Here is a 6,233-nt window from a genome sequence, read left to right as displayed (position 1 = left end):
CCGGAGAGCGGCAGCGTCATGATGAAATAGGGCGCACTCCTTGGAGCCGGGCGGCCTGCGCCAGTCTTCGTGCCGACCACCGGCATCCGAAGAACGCGACAGTATTGTTTGTTCACGTTCATAGCAAACCCTGGGATATATGAATATCAAAAATGCATCGTTTCTGACGATCGTTGGCAAATACCGAGTTCCTGATAGAAGTGATGACTGCGATGCAAGCAAATTTCATCCCATAGCCGGTTTTGTGCTGCTGCTACCTGGTGCGGTTCGCCTGCCGTCTGCTAGCTCTGTTGCTGAAGACGTCGTGGAAATCGAACATATCTTTTATTGTGGGACGAGTTCACAGTAAAGGGGTGCCGAGCGGAGCACGTTTCTGAGTGTTGGCCAGTCCCGAAGCGCCCTCAGCTGCGGAGTCGGATGTGAAACCAGCTTAGGCCTAGCGACGACTAGGGCAGTCTGGGACCAGCGCGCAGCTAGGTCGTCGCCCGGCGTTGCCGCAGGCAGTGTCGTTGCCGAAAGATCCACTTTTAGTACAGTCATGCTGTCGTATCTCGAATCTAGGAAGCATCCTTACTGGTAGCATGGCTGTTTTGTGCGGACGTGAAGTACGCCGTGCCTGCCAGCCGGTCGGCCAGCCTGGATACCGTCTGCCGACGTCAAGCGAGCTGAGGAGTGTTCTTGACGTAAATAATAAACCATGGTACAAGAAATGTGAAAAAAGTGTCATTTTTGAGGATCGCTGACCAATACTGAGCTGCTGGTAGAGGTAACAACGGTGATATGAGCAATTTTCTTGCCAGAACCGCCTCGCAGCTGCCGCTGGCCCGACGTTGGGGTCCGGCTCGCCTGGCGCCCGCAGCTCCGCTGCCGAAGGCGTCGAGGAGATTGACCATACTATTGTTTTATTGTGAGATGATGCTGTTGACACTAAAGCTATTTGTGAAAAGTATTCCTTTTATTATAGCGCAGGCGACTTCCGAAGCGCCGGCCGCTTGCGAAACGACCACGGCAGCCAGGCAGCAGCAGAGCTCGTCGCCCGGAGCGCCCGCGAGCGGTGCCGTTGCCGAAAGCTCCCAACATAAGCAGGCATGCTTTGTCGCTGCTCGAGTATAGCTGGCAGTTCTGATAACAAGACGATTTTGTCTTTTCTTGTGATATTTGTACACCATCCCAAGCAGCGCTCAGGTACTGCTGCACGGCGGCGAAGTGTGACACCGGTTGTGGGCGCAGCTTGGGTAGAGCGGCGCAACGATGCTTACTGGCATTTTGCAAAGTGCTTCGCATCCTCACGCGAACTCGCGAAGGCGATATTAGCGTGCGATAAAAAAAAAGTCGATGTCCACACTCATTGGATTCAGATCCGTCAGAATCCGAGCTGCTGGTACTAGACATGCTGTTGTTTTTTTTATGCGCTGGTCAGCACGTGTGTGAGAAAGCAGACGATGCAGCAGTAGGTGCGTCACAACTTTTGTGGACCCACGTGACCAAGCGAAGTAGTTGATCTTGCCCCTCTGTGACGTCACTGTACAACTCGGCGTTCCGAAACCGAAACCGAAAATCGTTCACCTAAAAATGCGATAATAAATTATTCACTGCGAATATATGAATCTCTGAGTGTGTATCATGCTTCCTGGAGCCATAAGAAACGTTTGAAACTAAGAACGCGCGAACCACAAATTTGGTGTCTCCGCCCCTTTAAGAACGAGAAGAAGACAGGACGAGCGGTCTTCTTCTCTTTCTTAAGCCTCCTCCAAGTTCGCGGTTATTCCTCCTCTCCAGCATGTCAGACCAACTGGCCCAAAGCTTCCCCTTGTTCAAAGTGGTGTAGTCACAATCGAACATGGCCTATCAGATCACGAACTTTTCTTCGCTCGATTAAAAACTGCTGCACCATCGCGCTTCAAAGAAACTCTTGCATCTGTCCCGAGCTTTGACAGAGCCGATTACGCAGGTATCATTGAATATATGTAATTTTCACAAGAAGGATTTAGCGGTGAGGCTGACGTCAATGCGATGTGGATGCGTTTCAAGACCATCATTGTTCTTTGCATAGACATATTTGTGCCATTAAGAAAGAAAAAAAAACGAATCAACATAATCCATGGATGAATCGAGATTATTCGCCTGAAAGAGAGTAGTCACCAAATAAAGAAACAAACAGAAGATCCTGTCGTTATAACCACTTTGTCAAGTCTCTTGCATAGTTAGCTAAGAGAAGCAAAAGCGAAACACTGCAGCCAAGTATTACCAAGTTTCATTTAGAGATCTCCCCGATCACTTCTAGCGTTATCTGTCGCGGCCTGATCCTGCTCCCCAGACAATCGTTGTTAGCAATGAAATCATAATTGATAGTGCGCGTGTAGCTTCCAGCTACAACCGGTTTTTTCACTCTGTAGTTTCTGTGCCACCAAAACAGAAACCCGAGCTGCCGCCGTCATCGATGCCATGTTCAGGGATGCTTGTCATAAAAATAACGTACTAAGGAATGGTGCCCCTCCTGATGAGTGTTGACGAAAAGAAATCGGTTGGTCCAGACGGAATACGAAATTCATTTTTAAGGGGGTACGCGGAATAGATTCCGCACTATCTGCTGGATATTCTTAACACCTCGCTTCAACAGAAACAGGTCTCGGACAACTTGCGTTTAGCTAAGGTAATGCCAATATACAAATCAGGAGATAGACAAAACGTCGAAAATTGTCGGCCATTCTCAATGACATGCGTAAGTTGTAAGCTTTTGGAACACGTGATTTCCAAATCAATACGCGCTTATATGGAAAAAACAAATGCTTTTTTTTCCTAACCAGCACGGATTCAGGCAACAACTTTCTACTGTAACACAACTGCTACGAAAAACCGATGACTTTGAGAGGGCATTGGATAATAGGGGGTAGGTTGACGCACTTGGTCTCAACCTGTTTAAGGTCTTGGACAGAGTGTGCCATTCTGACCTTATTGACAAACTAAATATGATAGAAATCAATTGTAATGTGATACAGGGGATAAGCGCTCGCTTGTCAAATCGGTCTCATTATGTAGAGATTAATGGTTGTAGGTCACATTGCTTCAACGTAACATCCAGCGTCCCCCAGGAATCTGACATGGGACCAGTTTTATTTTTAATCTATATCAACGAACTCGCTTCTAATATTGATAAAAATGTTACCGTACGACTTTTCACTAATCATTGTTTACTTTATCGAGAAATAAGAGCCAAAGACGATGAAAAATTGTTAAGTGAGGCTTTGATTAGCGTTGAACAGTGCTGCGACAAGTGGAAAATGAAAATAAATGAGGAAAAAACAGTCGTCTAAAGAAAAACCAACGAGATTAAACATACACTTCATTATAGCTACATGCTGTGCTTCACCGAACTAAAAACAGTTGATGCAGCCAAATACTTGGGAGTAACAATAGCTATCGGAGCACCCACATTAACCAGTTGTTTCACTGCAGAAAAAAAAAACTGTGGTTCTTGCGTTCGGAAATTAAATCTCGCCTCTCAACCTGCGAAACATATAGCGTATCTAACATGCGTGCGGCATACATTAGAGTATGTCAGAGATATCTGGGACCCCTTCCAAATCGGCCTAATTCAAAGACTTGAGGCAGTGCAACGCAGAGCAGCCAGATTTACCTTGTCAAAATATTCACGCAAAGATTCGGTCACACAAGTGCTCAGTTCTCTGGAGTTGTCTTTCTTAGCAGACCATCGGAAATCAGCTCGGTCGAAGCTACTTTTTATCATCAAGCAAAGTTTTTAATATTGACACAACACATTACCTAACTTTACCACAATCAAGGAATTTGCTAAGAAGTCATGATTATCAATACCAGGCTCCACAATAACGTATTAATGCTTACGCCTACTCATTTTTCCCAGCTGCTGTTCCGCAATCACACACGTTGTCATCATTCTAAAATGCTATGCATTTTCTATACGTTGCAATTTTGTACTCATGTTTGTATTGTTCTTTGTTGTTTTGTTCTTTTCTGACCTGACTTTTTGTTATGAAAAATTTGTTTTCTGCCTCCACCCTGTAACACCCTTCAGCGGCCAACAGTATTGAAAAATAAATAAATTAATTAAATTAAATTAAATTAAAACCAAATTCAAGAACGCGGCAACTAACATATTATGTTAGCTATGGCGCTACTTCTGCTTTTCTTCATTCAATTTCATTTTATTTTCTGCAAAACATTATCACTCATTTATTCTGCGTCAGTTAAGCGTCATTGCTCTTTCATGTGGCACAGTCAGCTGTTGATGCACCGCAGTAAAAGAACACACTGGTCCAGATCCACCTAACACATATGCAGGACATGCAGAGAAAACAATAATTTTCTTTGCATGAAGCAACAGAGCATACGCAGGTAATCCTTTAAGCACGGCTGTGACGAATCTTGAGAATCATCTACCAGCTGACTCTGTTGTATTAATTTTTGGCAGATATTTCAATCAATCAACGAATCAATCAATCAAACAGGTTTTATTTCACCTCAAAGTTGTGAGGAGAGGGGACAAAAAGCCTACATAGGCTTGACGGTGGTCCCCACCCTCTGCAGCGGAACATTGTGTACGAAAACCCACAATCACACAACTCACCAGCACATAGTATGCCTGTGACATATTTATATACAGAGCACATTGCATCGAAATAAACATTTTCAGGGCATCAACAAGGACATAACCATCCAACATTCATGTCAAGAGGGAAGGCACAGCAACAGGTTGAGTTACCACAGTGAAGAAAGGACCACCATGTTGTTCCTCTTCTTTGCTTGTCCTTCCGACAATTCCTTATTGGCACTGATGTTCTTAAAAGTGCATACATAAATATAAAATCAGCGTGATGCCCACGTTGCTTTGTAATAATAGGTTACTAGTCGGCAGTCTGAAAAGTCTTGTATACTTCGTGGAACCTTCATGTATTTCACTAGGCCTAGCTGCCTTCTACACACTGAGAAGTTGTTGCCCGTGGCCATTCGTTAAATGCTAATCTGGCACTTACATTTTTTTTTTTGTTTCAACGGACTATAACATGCTCTTGCTGTATGCACTGATTCAGGAGTCGCAAAGTCGGCCCTGGTATTGTATCGAGAGCATCTTCACTTCATAAGTAGTTGGTGTACTGGATGGTTTTAAGCAAAAAAGCATATACAAACATCCAACAATTAAAAAATGGAATCGGTTAAAACTCAACTCGAAAGCAGTGGCTTCTGGCATGTTGAGAGTTGTGGACGACTGTTTTTGCCGAGCAACTTTCTCCCTCATTTCGTTTTTAAAGTACGAAAACGCTGAGGAGGCACTCAGGACTTAACAGCCGATGTTTTAAAACCAACTTCAACGTGAATATAATTAGGAGATTACAGTGGTCATGACCGAACACCTAAGTAAAGGCAGCCGACTCCATTCTCAGAAAGATTTTTGCCATTAGTAGCGAATTTCATTGGTTGGTGCCTGCAACCATTTTTTTTTTATCTACGGCGAAGAAAGCTCGGGTTCACCCTAGCTCATGGGCAAAAGGGTTAGCCGTCTCGGGGCGGAGGAAGCTGGATTACGGACCTCACGTTGGGCTGAGAGGAACTACTGCGTTAGCTCAACACTTGTTAACAAACGAATCTCTCCACAGTATCCCCCCCCCCTCCTATTTAAATATTCTCTATCAGGCACTCGCCCCAGTTTTGAAGCAATAGCGCTCAATTTTTCCTTTCTCGAGATCCCTGACGACGTCAGAGAGGCCACTCATGCTGAAAGCACTCGTCTGAACTCTGGAATATTGATAAAAACTTCTGAGAATGGCTTTTCTATATGATACACGTGCATCGTCACTCAAGGTAATCACCTCAGTTGAAGAAGAGCCTCGTATTCAAGATGTGTCCTCTCCAAGATGCGTAACATCGCACCCTGCTGAAGAAGCGGAATTAGGCACTAGTGGAAAGTTGCTGAAGTGTGGACAGCGTTATGAACATGGTAAATGAGGACTCAAGAATGTAGCTCGCAACATTTTAACATCATTATTCAAGGTGCTCAGAGGAGTTGCGGAAGAACATTTAGCGGATCACGCACTTCCCAGTTGCAGTTCACAGGTGACCGCCATATTGATGTCCAAATTGTTGATCTTGCAGACAACGAAGTACCAAAGGAATTCGTCCACTACGAATACATATACAGGCTTGCAGTGCGGACTGGATGCCGTCTGAACAAGCTTCAACCGGAGGTGCAAACTTGC

The sequence above is a fragment of the Amblyomma mixtum genome, chromosome 8 (assembly GCF_055824585.1).
Source record: "Amblyomma mixtum isolate Tamu chromosome 8, ASM5582458v1, whole genome shotgun sequence".
Classification (NCBI taxonomy): Eukaryota; Metazoa; Arthropoda; class Arachnida; order Ixodida; family Ixodidae; genus Amblyomma; species Amblyomma mixtum.
Note: the sequence above shows the minus strand (reverse complement) of the source record.